The sequence below is a fragment of the Pelodiscus sinensis genome, chromosome 4, assembly GCF_052426305.1.
Source record: "Pelodiscus sinensis isolate ZL-2025 chromosome 4, ASM5242630v1, whole genome shotgun sequence".
Lineage (NCBI taxonomy): Eukaryota > Metazoa > Chordata > Testudines > Trionychidae > Pelodiscus > Pelodiscus sinensis.
In genome coordinates, this window is record NC_143055.1 from 54,258,943 (window position 1) to 54,278,447 (window position 19,505).

General features: G+C 42.3%; 1 protein-coding gene and 1 long non-coding RNA gene across 2 annotated transcripts in view; one reads left to right on the forward strand and one right to left on the reverse strand.

Annotated features, from left to right (window-relative positions):
* TUSC3 (tumor suppressor candidate 3) overlaps window positions 1-19,505 on the forward strand; it is a 274,534-nt gene that overhangs the window by 17,944 nt on the left and 237,085 nt on the right. The gene's annotated exons all lie outside the window — the stretch shown is intronic.
* On the reverse strand, window positions 1,461-19,146 carry LOC112546679 (uncharacterized). Its single transcript, XR_003090392.3, has 3 exons — window positions 18,917-19,146; window positions 2,997-3,090; window positions 1,461-1,678 (listed from the first exon to the last, which is right to left on the reverse strand). It is a non-coding gene; the product is annotated as an uncharacterized LOC112546679 (long non-coding RNA).

A 19,505-nucleotide genomic window follows, 5' to 3' on the forward strand; every position in this document is an offset into this window, starting at 1 on the left:
AGTAAATGTAAAAAGCGTAAGACTCCCTTCTTTGAATTGTTTGAGTAAAGCAAAAAAGGAGTTTGCAAGGATCTGTGTATTTCCTTACACAGAAACCGTAAGAGCTATTATGTTTGATCTTCTACTGAACAAATATTGACTTTGCTCAGTTTTTATTCCTGAATGAAAATAATCATGAGAGTCTTACCTAGTGCTCTTCCTCATCTCCTAGTGCTTGCTCCAGGGGGGAAAAATCTCCTATGGTTCTCTGTGTTGCCTAGCTCTAAGGAAAGATCCTTTTAAACCCTGTCCCTGGTCACTTCCTAGTACTTACAGATTGTGAGATTGGGTGCATCAGATATTTTAAACTATATTCTGTCTAGTACAAGGGAAAATATTTTTTGTTTTAAGATTGATCTTCATCCTCTTTTGGAGGACCTGAAAAATGCAAGTGGAGAAGAAAAGGAAATGATTTTTGACAACTCCGTGAATGGGATTGATGATACCCCTAATCTAAAGAGAGGAAATACTAGAACAAGTATTGCATTGTAGTAGTGTAAGTCTCAATGAAATATGAAAGTCTCCCCCCACCTACTGATGCCGCTGAAGCTCAGAAGTTCTTCTGCTTCTCATTATTCATCTGTTTAATATTCAGTAAACGTGGTCTAGTTCTGATACTTTTTTCAGTTCCTCTAGACTGTGAAATATACAAATATTGCTGTTTGATGAAGCTTTACTGTAGGCTATATTCCTAAAGGTTGCCTTTGCTTGTCATTGTCCACTGAAAATATTACCATTTGTAAGGATGTTGTTGTTAGTCTGATATTTTAGTTACTCAGTTAGACCTTCCTGCATCTATTACTTTGCCTGAATGCTTTTTTGAATAAGTGGATAAAAGTAATTCTATATCCTGGCTCCCCCTGAAAATTCCATCCAGTTCTTGTAAGCTGCACTTTTTAGTTAAAACAGTACAAGCAACTGTGACATTGTTTTAAATCTGGGAGTGAAAATTTGTAATTCTGCAAGGAAGAACTTTCCTATTGTGTACTTAGTAACCAGTCTTGAGCATAAAATGCCATCTTTTACCTCAGCCCCATCTGGAGCAGGCTGGCAGGCTTATTAGGACAGCTCTTGTATGGGGTTTGGTTCAGTACTCTGGGCTCCTGAGCCCCTTCACTTTGTGAAGAGTGCACTTAGCTAAGGCCATATGGAAGACCCGTGCATCAGTACTGGTGACTTCCAAGCAAATAGATAAGAAATACCCTATGGGGGTAGAATTCCTATTCTCAGACTCTTCTCCGAATTTGGTGGTAGAGGCTGCCACCTCAAGGGGGAAAGCAATAGCACTAAGCCAGAATGCAGAATCATGACTGGGAGATAAAGGGGATGGATGTTATAGGAACCAAGGCATACCCCTCCGTTTCCCTTCAACCAGAATTGCTAATTATGTACCTTTAGTGGCAAAATATTTACGACAGACATCTTTCAATTCCTTTATTCAGTATCGACAAGAAGATATAAAGGAACAATTTGAATCAAATATGACGGAAGGTTTCGGATCTCTTGCACAGCATTACAAGCAGTGCTGGATGCTGTGGATACAGCAGCCAGGTCCATGTCAAATGCAGTCGTGCTCCCCTTCGGCCTGTCGACAGCATGCAGAGTACGCTCCAAGTTCCTTGTTGGGATAGCCACACACCTATGGAGAGAGCCCATAAACATGTGGCCATATCTCGACAACTGTTTGGTCATGGCACCCATGTATGGGGCACGCAGCGGGCATAACACTCAACAAGGCAGTTACTCGACATGCTTGGGCTCTTCTTGCACTTGGACAAATATTCCCTCACTCCTACAGCAGCGCAGCTGGACTGCAACCATTGTTATAACATCATTGCCAATCCATAGATTGTGTCGATAGCAAGTGGTATGTGCTCCTCGGTGCGTACATGCCTGCAAATACTTGGACACACAGCCACATTTGTAGTCCAACATGCTCAACAACATATAGGGCCATTATAGGCATGGCTAAATCTGGTGTATTGACCAAGACCCTGTCCGATCCACAGGACACTCCATGTACACATTTGGGTCAAGGCCATCCTGCACAATGCATGCATAGTGTCTCAATTTCAGGCATCATTGCCACATATCATTATCACAACAGACACATCCTTGCGGGTATGGAGAGCCCACGTGGGGAGCATGATACCACAGGGACAGTGGACACAACAGAGTTTGTGGCTCCATACCAATGTGTTGGAGCTCAGGGAAGTCAGACGAGCATGCTCCCAACTGCTTGAGCACATGTTGAACAAAACAGTGATATTGATGTCAGGCAATACCGCAACAACATATTACATAAACAGGGAGGCATGAGATTGCTCAGCCTCTGTGCGGATGAAATGAAATGATGGAGATGGTGTTTCACACACATCACACCTACTACAATGCATTTGCTGGGCAAGGACAAGCTATTACTGGATGCCCTCAGTAGACCATTCCCACAGAACCACGAACGGGAAATCAATAAGTCCCTCAAATAACCCTATTTCTTAAAAGAAAAATGTATTTGGTAATGAACACGTTGCAACTCATGCCAACTACAAGTGCCCCCTGTAATGTTCCAGAGCAGGCATTAGACCACGTCCTCTCAGGGATGCATTTGCAGTCTGCTGGGACTTCCCATTGGCGTACGTGTTTCCATCTATACCTCTTATACAGCAGACGATATTGAACATTAAACAGGATGTAGCAAGTGGCATAGTGGTAGCTCCCAGTTGGCAGAGACCCATCTGGTACCATCCCATACTGCAACTCAACACTCATCATCCATACAAGCTCCCACCGCTATGAGCACTGCTGACCCAGAACAAAGGATGCATGCCACATCGTGGACTCCACACACTAATCTATGAGTGGATGCTTGTTGGCTTTCAAATAATGAGGTAACGTGGTTTCATAGGGTCACAGATATTCTGATCAATTCTCAGAGACCCACTACAAGATGGACTTACCTGCAGAAGTAGGCCTGATTTGAAGCCTGGAATTCAGCTCAAGTGCTAGATACACATGGCGGGGATATCTGACATGCTAGAGTATATTCTCCACCTGAGGGACACAGGACTGCCAATTAGTTCCTTCAGTGTATACTTGATAGCTATGTCTGTGATGTGCCCACCCATACAGGTTTTCTGGGGTTTTTCTGGGTTTTCCCCACCTGTGTGTGAAGAGATTCCAGAAAGGGATATGGAATCTCTATCCACTACAGAGATCCAGCACCACTATGGGTTTTGGCTCTAGCACTAGATATACTAAGGGGACGGCCTTTCAAGTGCTTGCCACTTACTCGTTACTCCACCTTTCAGTGAAAAAGCTTTTCTCAGAGTAACATCAGCTAAGAGAGATAGTAGCACGCAGGGTGTACCCGCCATACATGTTGTTCCACAAGGACATAGTCATCCTTAGAACCCACCCAAAATGCCTGCCTAAGATCCCTACCTCAGTCCAATGTAACAAACCAATATATGTATCTTTGATCTTCCTGAAACCACCCAAGAACAGCAGTCAGGCAGGACTGGAGGTGTGCAAGGCATGCTAGAGTTGCACAGGGCATTAGCTTTCTACCTTGAAAGTACAAGAGTGCTCCAACATACTCCTAGACTGTTTGTGTAGTGCATGGACTGGTCCAGAGGATGACCTGTTTTCCAAACAATAATATACAAATGGATGTCTACATGCATACAACTGGATTATACCCAGAAAATAGTCACCAACTGTTATACGGGAGTGTTCCATGAGTACAGTACGTACCGCAACGGCTTTCTTCAACGTCTTTCCTCAACATTGCACTATTCAGTCCTTTCAGGACTCAAACACTAGCTTTGGACCTACCATACTGTCCAGCAACCAATCCACATCATGGAGTGCTCACCACCAAGCAGGAATACTGCTGCGGAGTCACCTAAATGGAGCACTCACAGGGACCCTTGATGGAAAAAGGGAAGTTTACTCACCTTGTACAGTAACTGGAATTTTTCAAGAGGTTTCCCCATGGGTGTTCCACACCCACCCTCCTCCCCTCTTCTCCAGGCTAACACACTCCGGCATCGAGAGAATGGAGGGAATGGCCACTGGTGCATGCCTGTCGCTCAGAGCGATAGTGCAGCACGCACCGGCAGCTGGAGACTGCTACCAAAGATCTCTGGACTGTGCACAGTGAGGCTGATACATTTAAGTGGAGCACCCAAGAGGACACCTCTCGAAGGATTCTGTTACTGCACAAGGTGAGTAACCTTCCCTTCTAGTAATGCTGAAGACAGGTCCAAAGTGGACCTGTGTAACTTGACATGTATTTTGTTATGCTGGAAGGAAGATACTGTTTTCAAATTAAGACTCAGAGCTTGAAGTTTGCAGTCTTGAAATGTTAGATGAATTAGCCACAGTAAGCCGTATCTGAAAATGCACAATAAAATTCTAATATTTTTTCTACAAAACAAAGGTGAAAAACAAAACAAAATCTTGCCAGAATAATTTTTCTCCTTTATTCATGGGTACAGCACAATCCCACCTATACCTCTTTAATGAAGATTTTGTAAACTTATGTTGTGTTTAATTGGGCAGTTACCTAAACAAATATTACAGAAAACTGTAAAGCCTTATTTGTTGAGTATAGCATTCTTTACTTCATATCCTTTAGAGCAGTCTGATGGCACTCTTTTAATTAAATGGTTGAAAATTTGTTTGTCCCGGATGTGTCTGTTTGGCAGCATTGCTGCCATAAAGAGATTAGCAACTTAATAGATCTTTCCAACCACTCTGTTCTGAAACCATTATGCAGCACTTACTATGTAGTATGTACATGGAAAATATGGATTGTATCTGATCCAGTACTAAATACGCTTGGTAAATCTTATTTTGGTGGATTAGACTGCATAACCATAAAATATGAATGGATGACTTATTGCTTTGAGGCTTCATATTTAATATCAATTGAACAGAACTATTTATTTGTATGAAGTTTGCATTTCATTGTGTAAAGTTGCATTTTATTTTGGTAACTAGATTGTATGCTTTGTGGACCAGATCTAAAATAATGTAGGTAAGCATGAGAGGATTTAACTTTTATCTTTATGTATAGTTCATTGGTTTTCTGGCTTCTGTAACATCTAGTGAATTTAATTTTCATTTTGTTTCATTCTTAAATTTATAGCGAAGTGCCATGATCAAATTAGAATACTGTATGACAATACTTTGTCACGTTACGCAATCCTTATAGAGTAGATATGAAGCTTGACTTGCCTCCCAATTCCTCCCAGGTTGGTAGCAGTGCAATTGTTCCTGCTTCTATCTTCCTAATGAAAGTGTTCGTTCAAACTGGATTTAGTGCTAATCATTGCACTTAAGGTTCCTTTCCTCCCCTCCCCACTGTCTCTGAAAGTTATAATAAAGGAGTGCTCAGATCCCAGCAAACATCATTTTGCAAAGTGAGATTTGTCATTGCAGTTTTGGTTAATATATAATTGATAACTAAATTTTTAAAGAGTTACCTAACTCCATTATAGGTTTGGCAAAATGCTATTTTTACTTTTTATAATTGATGAACAACATCAGTGTTTATTTTTAAACAACTTAATTTTTATCAGTTCCAATTTTCAGTTGCAGGAACTTATGCAAAGTTCAGACAATTTAACGACAGAGGTTGAAATTTAAAAAGTGAAATCTTTATCCATAACATCACAAATTGTCAACATCACATGTCAGTAGATGAAGTTAACTTTAAATCAAACTAAATTATCAAGCAGCATTTTTCTTACTTCACCTATTTCTAAATTTCATTTATTACATATGAAAATATTATTTTATCTGTTTGTGTGCATGTACAGAGAAATCAATGTTGGCTGACCTTTAGTAATCAAAAAATTAATCCTTCCATGCCTACTTATTTTTGTTCTTTAAAAATCCTTTGATGCGTTGTCATTTTCTATGACTTCACAAAATAATTGATAGCTGCTTAGTAAATTCATTAGGTAGTTCCCTTACTGCATCTCATTACATTTATACTCCTTTCAAGTATTTTCTTACCTGTTTCCTGTCGGAAGGGAGGGGCTTCAACCTAAAATTATGATCTGAATCCAGAGCTGAGCTATCGAAGGAGAGATTTCCTTGCATTCGGTTTGAACTAATGAGTAACTACTATTGCAAGGACAAAAAACAGGACTATATAGCACTTTAAAGACTAACAAGATGGCTTATTAGGTGATGAGCTTTCGTGGGCCAGATGCATTTCCATATTGTCACAACCATATCTTCCACTATTTGATCTGAGGAAGTGGATATGGCCCACAAAAGCTCATCACCTAATAAACCACCTTGTTAGTCTTTAAAGTGCTATATAGTCCTGTTTTGTTTCAGCTACACCAGACTGACACGGCTACATTTCTATCACTACTATTGCGAGGGTGTCCTTGTTTTTCATTGTCAAGTTTTTGTTTTGTTAAGAAAATTAGACCAATCTTTAAGCACTTATGTAGCATGCAACTACTTTGTTCACCATACCACACCTTTATAATTATTAATGGGCCTTCTCTCTCTCTCTCTCTCTCCTGTTGCCTCCCTCCTGCCTAAGATTGCCAGAAGATTTGTGGAATCCATTCTTATTCCTTTTAATCTCTTTGGCTAACATGAATTCCCTTTGTATCTTTATTGTAAACTGTAACTAAATCTGAAAATACTTGTAGTTCCAGTACAGCTTCATATTTACACCTAGATACACTCTGCTTTGAATGCTGTTCTGGTTTACTTTGTTTAATTTTGGGAGATAACTTCACCAGATATATGAAAATTTCTTCTCCATAGTCTGTTACAGATTAATAAGAAGTTCCCAATTCTGATACAGAAGCTTGATGTTCCATAAATTCAGTGTTATATAACTCTTTTTTTTTTTTAAGGTGTTAGATAAATCATTAAGTTTTGGGAGATGCTGATCTAGACAATGGATACTTCAATTGAGATTATATAAAAATATGCTAATGAGGGAATCATTTGCGTAAGTCATGATCTCATTGCATATTTTCTGCCAATCCATTTTTTGTGCTGGGGTTTTTGTGCAAAAACAAGCAGTATGGACGTTACCTTTTTGTGCAAAAATCCCTCTTCTTGCAATAAATCTTTAGCATATTTTTTGCCAAGAAAACTCTTAGTGTAGGTATAGCCTAAAAGATCTAGAACTTAGCATAGTATTCTGTTAACTGCGCCAGTTGCAGAGTGTTGTGATTAGTATAAGCTCTTCCATATATCTGTGGATCTGATTTTAAAAAAGAACAGCATCCTCTAAGATTCTCCATGTTCTAATGCAACAATCTATGGCCTGATGATTTAACTGCAGATTCTGGATGCTTCTTGCCTGGAAAAGAGGAGCTTTTGGAGATTAGGTTGAAAGCTACTTAGCAAAACAGAATATGGACATGGGTGTTGATTGAGACCTTGGGAGGCATTGCCCATCCAATTGGATGTGCCACAGAAGCAGATTGTGTATGGGGGGTGTCAGCCGACGGTCAGGGCTCCCTATATCTGTCCCTTAAGACCGGCTGAAGTTCTTTTAAATTGTGCTTGGTTCTGTTACAGCAACTGAAGGAGTCAGGTTAAAGCTTAAACAGTTACAGGTTTATTAAAGAAGCTTATAAATCATATGGTTACAATGGCTATTGCTCTATTTCTTAACTACTAGCAAAATATAGATATTGCTAGCAAAATATGGATCTTAAAAATAGTTACAAAGAAGATAAAGATAGAAAAATAGAAATAATGGTACCAAGTAACAGCTTACTCTTTCTATGTGTACACTTAAGACAGAGGACCACATCCAGGTACAATTTTTACCCCCTTCTGTGCCTCTCGACTCCAGCATGTCAGGCCAGGGCCGGTCCCTCAATTCCTAGGAAAGACGAAAATACGAGGTGGGCGTCCCCATAGAACCTCGGGAGGTCAAACACCTAACCCGACCAGCAGGTAGAGGGTAGAATGACACTCCAAGTGAGTGTGTGCTGGGCCCATCTTTTATACTCATGGGGTCACGTATTTCTCTTTCTTATCTGTCATGCCAAATGGGGCTTTTGTGTCTTTTGTGAGACCAGTTCTTACAAGGGAGTTGTGAACTTACTTTACACTTGTAAGAGAGATAACTAAATTGGAAGTACTGGGCATTCTTTTCTCAGTGGGAAATTCCTCTTCCAGGGACTGTGTGTGTGTTCGAATCAACATAGGTGCCAGCCGGTGGCAGTCTCGCATATCCTGATCTCTCCTCATATCTATGTTTCAGCTTCTCAGGATCAGATGAGCCAGCATAGACTATTCTGATTTTACTGCTCCTTCTCTGCCCTGTATGCTTCAGAGAGGCAAATAAGATGGATGTGATGGAGGCGGGCTGTCTGGCCACAGGGGGGGCACATTCAGGTTTCTCCCTTAACACTACTACTTCTCTGTGGGGTATAGTTGTGGGGGGAGGGGCAGGATGAGCAGTGATAAGAGAAATGCTCTGCTGGTTGGTCAGTGTGCCCATGTGGGTGCTGTAATGTGGGGCGGGGGAGCAGCTCCTGTTGACTTACCGCATAGATCACATGGTAAATTAACCAGCAGGCACACAGCATGTGGCATTGCTGCTTGCTCCCCTCCACTTCAGATCCTAGGAGGAAATGGTGGAAAGTTGGGATTCAGCCAACCAAATGTTTAATGCTAGTTGGTTGATTTCCTCCTCATGGTTTGTGGAAATGGAGGGCAGGAACACAGTGACTCAGGAGAGCTAGGTTACACAGCTGTTTTTCTATCTGTCTGTACAGTGTACAGCCCAAGTGAGTGAACCTGAATTCTGGGTCTTGGTCAGCCAGGGGTGTTGTGGGGGAGGGCACGACACCCTCATCCCCTGGAGCAGCTGTGACCTGAGTCAGATCCACACCCAGGGACCTCATGGGAAACTATGTACCATTCCCCCACTCCCTGCCACTATCACCCCTTTGTGGAAGGTTTAAGGGATGACTGGCTGGGGAACAGCTCCCCACATCTAACCCAGGGGTGGACAACTTTTACCAGAGTGGGGAGGGTGCTGTTCCAAGAATTTGGGAAGTGGTTGAGGGCCGTACTCTTTCCTGATATTAATGGAAGAGTTTCAGGGTCTCGGATGGAGGCTTGGTGCAGAAGGGAGCTTGAGGTAAAGGAGGGAGTTTGGGTGAAGAAGGCAGTTGTGACTTGGGGCACTGGACTGGGCTGTAAGGGATTGGATTGTGAGCTAGGGCAGACAGGGACTGATCTGGGGCAGGGGATTAGGGTGCCAGATCTGGGAGTAGATATGAGTGCAGGAGGGGGCAGAGGATTTGGATATGTAGGGTGGGGGGCAGAGAGTTGGGAAATGGGGGGCTGGGGTGCCAGAGGCAGGCTCTGGCTAGGAGACTTAACAGCCAGCAGCCTGTTCCTGAATCTGGCTCCTTTCCTGTTCCTCTCTCTCACAGGCTGCAGCCATGTGCTCTGTGAATAACTGAGCCCCTTGTGTTTCATGGCTGCTTGTTATTGAAACAGGTGGCTCCCATTGACAAGTTTCTGGCCAGAAGCTGCCTATCGAAATTGTGCTGGGGGCAGGAGCAGCTTTTAAAACTTTCCCCCATCCCCTCCAGGCTCAGTTTTTAAAGTGAAACCTCCCCACAGCCACATTTCTGAGCCTTCCTGGGGCTCCCTGCGGGATCTGAAGGCCAGATGCTATGGGTTGTCAGGCCAGATATGTCCTGCATGTCGTATTTTGCCCAGTTCTGATTTAACCTCGTTGCATTTGGAATCCCTTCTACACTCAGAACCTCCTGCACTGAGCCTTGAATCAAAATCACCTTTGTCAATCCCTCCACCTTCAATCCCTACCTTGCCAAGCCTCACCTTCTGCATCTAGAGCGCAAGATACACCCCTACCTCGCTTCACCTCCCCATCCATTGCCACACCAAATATAGAAATCAAACTACACCTATGAACATGGAGTGGCGTTGGTGATTACTTTGAAGAAGCAATTTGTTTCGGAGAATTGAAATAACTAAATATATCAATAGAAAACTAGTTAAAATGCCTTTGGGGATGAAGACTTAAGGCTTTTTCAGGAACTTGCATTTAGACTAGCTTTCATTGGTTAGGCAGAGTAGGGATATTCCCTTGCAACCTGCATCCTGAAATCATAAATACATATGTAAGTAGAATTGTTTTCTTTGTTCATTTCATCAGAGTGATGAGAAGGCTATACTATTAAGAGGATAGTAAGACATTAATGGAAAGATTTTATTTTTCATATTAAAGTTTTAACTACGTTGTATCTTTCTGTTTCCAAAAGATATTAAAAGGACTTTTAGCCACTATTATACTGTCACCGCGTCTTCAGAGCGCTTTCTTGGTATCTATGGATCTAGTACAGGTTGCACCTCCCTTAACCAGGATTCTCTGGTCAGGCAACATCCATAGTCTGGTAGGACCTTGGATGTTCCTGGACCACAGAACTTGGGTATAGGGAGGTCAGGCTGTGGGGCAGGAGCTGCAGAGGGGGCCAGCAACTCAGCTGGGAGCCCTGTATTGGGGGAGGGGAGGTGTGGGAAGCAGCAGGGAGTTCTGGCCCTTGTGGCTGGACAGTAGTAAGGGGTCAGCAGCTGCAAAGCTTCAGTTCTGGTTGCAGAGCTTGGGGACTGGCAATGGCCACCACCCCCGAGCTCGACAGCTAGGGCCAGAACTTCACATCTGCCACTGCCAGCCTCTTGCTACTGTCCAGTTGCAGGGTCCAGAACTCCCTGCTGCTTCTCCACATCACACCTCTCCCAACACAGGGCTCCTGGCTGAGTTGCTGGCCCCCTTGACTGCTGGGACCTCCCCTGGTTTGGCAAATGCTCTTGTCTGGGACAGGCTAGGTCCCAAGGGTGCCAGATAAGCGAGGTCCAACCTGTAGTAAGTCATTGCAAAAATGATGCCAAGTGGATTGGTTTTCCTGATGATGGAAGACTGTTGATAAGATAACATCTTATCACCTAACAGCTGTATGTCCTAAATAGAACTTCTGTTGCTTCCATATTATTCCATTAATAAACAACTTTCTACTGCATTTTCCTTTTATGCTTATTAAAGACCAGATTTTGCCACCCTCCAGCAAGTGCTGTGAAATGTGTTGATTGTGATCTGATTATTCAGGAAGATTAACAAAGCACAGTGTCATTTAAAAAAAATCCAAACAGCATAACCTGGAAAAAAAAGCTTTACAAATTTATATTGTTACTTGACTCTAATTGTGTTTAAATATTGACTAATTTAGCAGCATAACCACTTAAAAGTATTATCCTAGTTCAAGGCATTCCATTTAAAATTGGAAAATCACAATATTTTTAAGAGGCATTGTAAGCTGTTACATCCTAAGGTCTTGCTTTGAGAAACCAAGACATGGGTCAGGTTAAACACCTTGCATATCCTTGGTTGTCTCTTTGGAGGTGTCTCTCTCATTTCTTGTTTCGTTCTCCCTAATAGCTTCCTTTGATTAACCCCATGTAGTTAAATATTATCAAGCATGTAAACTGAGGTACATGTGTAGTAAATACCTCATTTATTTTCCACACCAAAATATTTGAAGTGGTTGATGTTCATCTATATTTAGGCTTAGTAGGATTAAATTATTTGTAAATGTCAATGAATGTTGATTTCACAAAGCAATTAAAATATTTTTCTAACTATGTTAAAAATCTACAGAAATGCAGAGTAATAAATTGTTTGACTTAAGGCTATTTATATATTGAAGCGGTGTTGTGTTCTAACATTTCAACTTTGATTTTTGAATCTCTGCATCTACTACGTTATCTGATACCCACTGGTTGTCTGAAACCCTTATTTTTCCAGAAATGTGAAAATTTAAATTGATAACTAGGAAAAAACTGCTTTAAAGTAACTGTCAATATTATGTCTAGTGCTGTGTGTGTGTGTGTGTGTGTGTGTGTGTGTGTGTGCAATTTCACATACATATGAGAACAATAATTCTGCCAAATCCATCAACGTGCTATATAGAGGACACACATCCTTATGGGACCACAACCTATAAAGCCTCCCTTTAAACCAGTGGGAATATGATCCCTGGATCATCTTAACTGACAGATTTTTCTGCAGCTATTACATTCATAAAAAGAGTGAGTGAGCTTTGGCTCTTTGACTGATCCTATTTTGTGATAGGGCTTTTTTTTGTTTGTTTTTTTGTTTTTTTAAAGAAAGTGGCCTTTCATCCTAAACTAAATCTTTCTCTCAAAATGGTAAAAATTCAGCCAGGTCATATATTTGCCTGCCTTTCCCCCCTAACCTTTACTTCCATTAAAGGAATCTAAACTACACATTCTAGATGCTAAGAATGCATAAGGCTTATTCCTTAGATCAAGCATCTAGATCAGATGCATAATTCACTTAACAGTATTACAGTCTGTTTATTTAGGCTGGCTTGTCCTAAGGAAGTGCTGCTTCTCAAACTCCCAAGAATAGAGGCCTAATCTACACTACAAAGTCATATTAATGCACAGCAACTTATATCAATCTTGTTGTGTATGTAGCTACACATAATTTGTCTCCCGTCAATGGAAGTGCCCTGTTACATTGATGTAACATCATCTCTTTGAGTGTCATTGAGCTTAGGTTAATGAACTGTGCATGTAGATGCTGGATTATCTATGCCTCCAGCAGCTGTCCCACAATGCTTCTCAGTTTTCACCATTGAAAACGCCGTTGCCCAGAGCCAATGAACCCAGAAGCAAGCCCTCCCCTTTAAAGCGTTGCAGATTTTGAATCTTATTTTCCTGATTGTGATTGAAAAGCTGGTCAGCTAGCAGCTTTCCCCTACTGAAGCAACTGTCTGGGTGACTATATGTTCCAGACATGCTGCTGTCTGGAGGGGAGAAGAGGCTTTGCAGGCACTGCTCTGATACAACTTTAGAAACGTAAAGGGGATGCAGGAAGAAGCAGTGTGACCGGGACTAGCAGTAATTCTATGTGACAGGTTAGAAGATGTGGCAAGCTTATCAAAAGGTCAGGGAGGCCATTAGTCAGTCAGGTGCTAAACCATAGACCATGATGTTTTTACAGAGTACACACTCACTGGAGATTGGAGAATATTGAGCAAAGAGCCCAAGTCACATGTCACTGCCATGAACAGTGAGGAGAAGGATGGAGTGCCAGTGATCAATAGATCCAGCTGTGCAGTGACCCAGGTCCCATTGTTTACTTCACCGCAATCCAGCCATTCCTGCCAGTTAAGCATGGTTGTGTCTGATGCAGGGGAAGGAACCTTAGTCAAGTGTGTAGAAAAAATTTCCATTGTAGGCTCCCCTGACTACCACCACCCCAATTTGTCCTCTCCCCACAAATAGCAGGACATTGCTTTTGACTCTTCATTACATTACTTGATTGTACTACTACCTCTTCTATAACAATACAGGCTTTTCATTGCCCTCTAGAGATAGATTGGAGAGGGGAGCATGTAGAGCATTTTATTTATGTACACAGGCATGCCTCTTGAATCCTCCTGAGAGTCCTTGATGAAACTTCCATGGAGGTTGTCAAGGCTGTTCCCCACTTTGGCACTCAGAGTACAGAATATGGGGGCCCACAAGTGATCTTAAACACCTTACCTCTATAAGCTTCTGCCCTTGGGAGGTAACTGCCACCATCGAGTGTTAAAAAACAAAACTCCTTCTTCTGAAATCCAGAAAGAAGCACTTGAACTTTTTCCAGATGTGTACCTCCCTCCCTTCAAGCTCTCTTAACACAGAGTGAGGAAAAAACCAAAAGCAAACTGACCTCTTAGTCTTAGGCACACATACACAGAGCTTTTGCTACTTAAAAATGAGTTTAACAAAACAAAGAGATAGCTTTGATAAAGCATATTTGGTTGCTAGGTGTTACAGAGCAACTGAGAAAACACACCTTAGATAACAGTTTGTATTTCTAATCTATCAGAGATCGTGAATGGGAGGGTGGGGCATGGATTTTACAGATGCTTAACCAACCAACCAAAAAAAAAACCTCAAAGAAAATAGCCTGATTGAAACTAAATATACATTTTCCCCTATCTACTCATGATCCACTTCAAGGTCCAGTCCATTTCCATGCCCAGTATTCCTTTTAGGCATGGTAGTCCTGCCTGGGTTAGTTCATCTCCCCCCCCCCCCCCATCTCCTTGCTTAAACTCACACAGAGAGAGCAACAGGCAGGTATATCTTTAAATTTAAACAGTCTCTCATTGGCTTTTTTAGCTTCCTACCAGCACCCCCAGCTATCTGAGTTTAACCTGTTAGTCACTGAGTGCTGGCCAGCACTCCTCCTTACCATCACAAAGGTCATCTGCAATCTTTGGTTAAAGTTTTAAATTTGTGCACACAAGCAATTGTACTAACTGTGGTAGCTTTGTACTCATGTGATTTTGTTTTTTATATATAACTTTGTAATGTAGATGTGGCTTGAACACATGCAGAGACCATTCAAAGAAAAGGATACTGCTTTATAACCAGAGAAAGGCAGGGCACACACAAGAGCACTAACAGACACTATTACTACTAGAAAGTTCTGCTTGGTCAACTTTGATTGTAAGCACATTCCAAGTGTATGAATGTGCAGACGTTCTTCTGGAAGAAATTTGATTTCAAATGGATAATTGATTTATATATTATGGACATGCAACTTGAATAACACTAGTAGAGCCAACTACAGTGCTGAATGGCTATAGAATACAAAAAAGTTCCAAACCCATCTACTTCTCAGGGCTTGTTTTAAGAGGCATTCAGGAAAAATTAATCTAAATTAGTTCATGTTAACAGTTAATCTGCATTAAACCCCAAAGATGTAGATTCATTGAGAATTAAGGCCACCTTACTTGGTTTGCTGTAAATTGCTTCCAAAGTTAATTACATGATACCCAAATAAGGTACTTTTAATTCTGAATGCAAGCATCCACACAGTGGTTTAATTCAGATTATTTAGTACATATTAACAGCTGTGGTTCAGTCTGCCAGCATAATCTGTGAATCACTGTATTTTACTATTATCTGTGACTACACTGCAATTGTTTTTTTACTTTTAGTGCTAAATAATTTGCATAAAAGTACTGTAAGATGGCTAGCTTAGTCCTGGGCCCCTGATCTGTGCTCAGGCTTGTATGTAAAGGTCCAGCAGCCCCTTTCAAACCACAGGGCCTGAGTTGCCCAGGAACAAGTGACTCCTACCCAGCATGTGTGGTGGCAAGGGGACGTGAGCCCTGCCTGCTCCACCACGTCCCGGGCCAAGGGGCCTAGCAATGGCAGCCCTGGTTGCCACTGGAGTCAGCGGGGATTTGGCCCACAACACGCTGGCACTCCAAAATCTTATGAAATCAGCTATCAGCTTCCCTTGGGCCACTTCCTAATTTCCCCTTCCGCATCTACCTAGCTCCATGCTGGCTGCTGGTCCTCAGGGTCATGGTAGTCTGAACCCTTAGGCAAGGTGTAGAAGGTCTCTTCTTTGGAGCAAGAACAGTCCATGTCAGTCCTCAGCCTCTGCAAGGTCCTCTGGGCCCTCATGGCTTGGGAACTCAGGGCAGGCCTCTGCTTCCTCCAGTGGCTAAAGCTCTATTGAGCTCCTGGACTGGGCTTTTATGCTCCTAGCCCAGCCCTGCCCCTTGGCCTCCATGGAGTTCAAGGGGCAGGACCCGGCTTGGCCTGTCTGGGCTTGGAGAGGAGTTCTTCCCTGCTCGGGGTCAGTGAGCAGCCACCCCTGCTCATTACAAGTACCTTGTGTAATGCTGAAGGGATTGAGTCAAATGAAAGGTATGTATGAAAATACACCTAGAGTTAATAATCATACATCTTTCTTTACTTATAAGCTGAATACTTTTTCAACTGAAGTACAGTCTCAGTGCACTATTTTAAGCACATTGGAATTTATAAGAAAAATAAAACAAAGCACCTTTAACCTAAATTCTTGACCCACCTGTTTAGGGTTACCAGATGGCTTAATGAAAAAAAAAAAAGGGACCCCAATGTTGTTAAGCCAAAAAAAATACAAAAATACAAAACCCAGCATGACCCCTTTAAGACCTTTGGGACTTTTTTGCTGGTGGCCATCTTGTTTCTTTTACTCTGTGCTGGAAGAGAGCTCCCTTGCAGAACCAGGTAGTGGAGGGAGGAGGAGAGGGGGAGGAGACGGGGCTCGGATGGGGTGGCAGCTGAGCCCAGTTGCTGAGTGTGATAGGATTGCCAGGTGTTTGGTAATTTTGTCTCCTGGCAGGGGGGAAAAAATCGGACACGGGTATTTTCTGATTTTTTTTTTTTAAACTGGACAGAGGTGAAAATACCAGACTGTCCATGACAATACTGAAGATCTGTCTACCCTAGACGTATTTCAAGTAGTACATATATACTAAATTACTGAATTAGACTTCAGGTGATTCAGAAAATTTCCTGTTTTAATTTCTGTCAAACTTAAGCTGTTCAACCATAGCAACAAACTAGCTTAGCAATGTGTGGTGGTTGGTGTGTGAATATGTTTAAACTGTGAAGACAATGTGCTGCCATGCAGAACTCGTGCTTACCTGGCTGTGAGAGTAGATGGTAAGATTATTAGCTGATGAAGCAGCTTTGTTTTTCAAAGTAATTAGGACTCACTATTGCTTTCTCCTAGGGAGTGAATATTGATGGTGGGTAAAATTTTCAGATGTTCCTAGCTGTATTTTCAAATATCTACACAAAGGAATTTAAGAGCATAAAACAAGCTAATTTCTGGAATTAGATCAAATTATTCATTTGTGGAGAGAGTGATGTTTATACAGAAGTACTTTTTAACCCAATAAAGTAAATTGCAACAACTTTTATTTAAAAGAATCTGACCTGAAATACTTCAAAATACTAGCATTTTCCAGAGAGAATAGCACAGTACTTCCAGATTAGATTTACAGTTGTAATTAATTGAAGAAATAGGCTGACTGTGCTGTCATGGAGCTTTTTCTCTGGAGAAACAATTAGTCTATGGTTATGAGCCTGATACCTGCTGTTTGGTAATATAACTTAATTTTTATTTTAAAAGCTTTCTATTTATTTAATAGTCAGCACGCAACAAAAGCCAACCTTAAATGTAGTGCAGTTAACAAATTGTGGTGCTTTTCATATTTTATGTAATGTGACATTATCAATTTGAAATCTAATCAACTTGCTTTAAAAATAAACACCTTTTCCTGTACCCTCAAACTTTCAGATGCTGTAAAATGCTCTTAACTTTCATCATATAAGCACGAATGCAACTGCAAAATGATGACAGGAAAGTCCATGCAAACAAGAAATATGAATAAGTTGTGATTTACAGTTGCATTAATTACACAGTGTAAATAAATTGTACAAAAAACTTTTTTCTGTTAAAGTAATAGAATCATAGAAATGTAGGCCTAGAAGGAAATTTGAGAATTCAACTCCAGCTCCCTGTGATTGTCTAACCTAGGTATAGACCAACACTTATCAGATATAGTCTGTTTTGTAAGACCCTCTAGTGATGGGAATTCCAGTATTTCTTTCCATTGGGCTGACTTCCTGCAGTTTGTTTCTCTCTTCCTTAAAGTGCGCTACCCAAACTGGGAGAGCCCTAAAAATTTGCAGATATTACTTTTATTGCCACCGGTATCCACATCTGTGGACCATTTTGGGAGATACGGATACAAATTTTGTATCTGCGCAGGCTCTCCAAACTGTACAAAATAGTCCAGCTGAGGCTTCACCAGAGCTGAGTGGAACAGAACTGTTATCTCCAATGTCTTAGCTTTGACACTCTAGTTAATACATCCCAGACTTGTTACCTTTTTGGTGAGTGCATCTCATTGTTGGATCATGTTCAGTTTGTGATACAGAAAAGATCACATTATAATGTACTCCTACTGTCTATAGCCTGATCCCACAATTCCCATATATTACTCTGAGAGTTGACAGGTCCTGATCCCAGGATCAGGGCCAGAAAAATTGTTTCTGTTACTAGTGGGCTGTGTCCCCTGCTCAGCGTGCTCACCAGCCCGCCTCTCTAGGGGTACGGTCATAGTTTTTTACCCGGCTGCCTGGGAGGGCCGAAGCTGCACCAGCAGTGACTCTCTCCTTCCCTCCCTCTGGCCTCCAGCGAGGGCTGGGGGCCACATCAGTACCAGTCTCTTGGCTCACTCAGCTGCTGGGGAGGACTGGGATCGTGCCTGCCCCAGTCTCTCAGCACTCCCGACTGCTGGGGAGGACCCAGACCCACACTAGCGTCAATCTCTCGGCACCTCTTCCCCAGCTGGCGGGAGGCTCAGGGTCTGCCCCCACCGGTCTCTTGCCCCTCCTCTGGTTGTGGGGGGACAGGGGAGGGGAGAGGTCTGAGGCTGAGCCAGCACCAGTCTCTTGCGTCGGGGAGGGCTCATTGCTGGGGAGGACTGGGACCATGCCAGAGCCAGTGTCTCAGTCCCACCCCCAGCCTCCGGAGATGGCCAGGGCTGAGGCTGTGCCAATGCCAGTCTCTCTCTCACACATACACCCCCTGCTCCGGGTACCAGTCTCACCGCCCCTTTGGCTGCCAGGGAGAGCTGGGCTGAGTCTGTGGCAGCCCCAGATTCCTCCAAGCAGTGGGGAAGAGGAAAGGGGAGAGTCCACATGGCATCGCCCTCCTGAAGCACTGGGGAAGGAAGAGACTGTGTGGCTGAGAGCAGAAGGGTGGCAGGACAAAAGTGCATTCTGTCATCCCGTAGAAAATGAGAGAGAGATTTTACATTTGGGAACCCCAGTGTGCACAGGTGCAACACTCATAAAATATTTCTTATAGTATATTTACAAATCACTTATTTACAGATCTATGCTAACTCAGGTGGATAGAAATAAAACAGAGATAATACAGAAAGTACATTGTAATATCCATACTTACGCTATGCTTTTCAGAACCTGGTTGCTAGCCCTTATTTTCCTTATTATTGTTACCTTCCTTGTCTTTACCAGTGGCCACCGTTCTAGCCTCTCCCAAGATCTAGGTCTCTACCTTTGCTGCCCTGGGTTGCTAATTTTATAAGTACAGGCTGTTACACTGACATTACCAGGTCTAATGCATATGAAGAGGGGTTACCCTTAAACTTATTTATATTTCCTCTCCTTAGCAATGCCAGGGTGTCCTTTTCCTATAGGTTAGTATATCTCTGATTTCAGCCCATTACCATATACATCAGTTAGTTGCCATGGAACTCTTTGTGGTCAGATGTTCCATCTAGAACCTTCCAGAAGCTGATGCCGGCACCTGTTCTATGGTCATTGGAGGTCATGTGCCCAAGATTCGCCCTCACTTCCTACATCCATTTCTTATAACTTATGATCTACTTAAGTTTATCTATGCCAAAGTTTGCAAGTCTTAAGCTTCATGTTAACTGCTAACATCAATGTCTTACAGGATGCACACCTGTAGGTTCACAGCATAATAGAACTGGAAAAGACCTCAGAAGGTCATCAAGGCCAGCCCCCTACTC